Raw genomic sequence first — 250 nt, 5'->3', positions numbered from 1 at the left:
GGTTCCTCCCATCAAACGGGGGGGGGAGAAGGGGGGCGGGGGCTGTTATGACATTCAAACTCCCTCCAGGGGCTGGGACCAGCTCTCAGCTACGCCAGGGCAGTGTCTCTCCCCTGCAAGAAGGGACAGAGCGACACCAGGACACATCATGGGTGGGGGCACCCTTCCAGCAGGATGAAGGCACCACTCTCAGCTCCAGTGCTGGGGGCAGGAGAACCCACCCTTCAAGGGGCAATGCAGCACCTCTCCT

The sequence above is a fragment of the Nestor notabilis genome, unplaced genomic scaffold, assembly GCF_000696875.1.
Source record: "Nestor notabilis isolate BGI_N333 unplaced genomic scaffold, ASM69687v1 scaffold252, whole genome shotgun sequence".
Classification (NCBI taxonomy): domain Eukaryota; kingdom Metazoa; phylum Chordata; class Aves; order Psittaciformes; family Psittacidae; genus Nestor; species Nestor notabilis.
Note: the sequence above shows the minus strand (reverse complement) of the source record.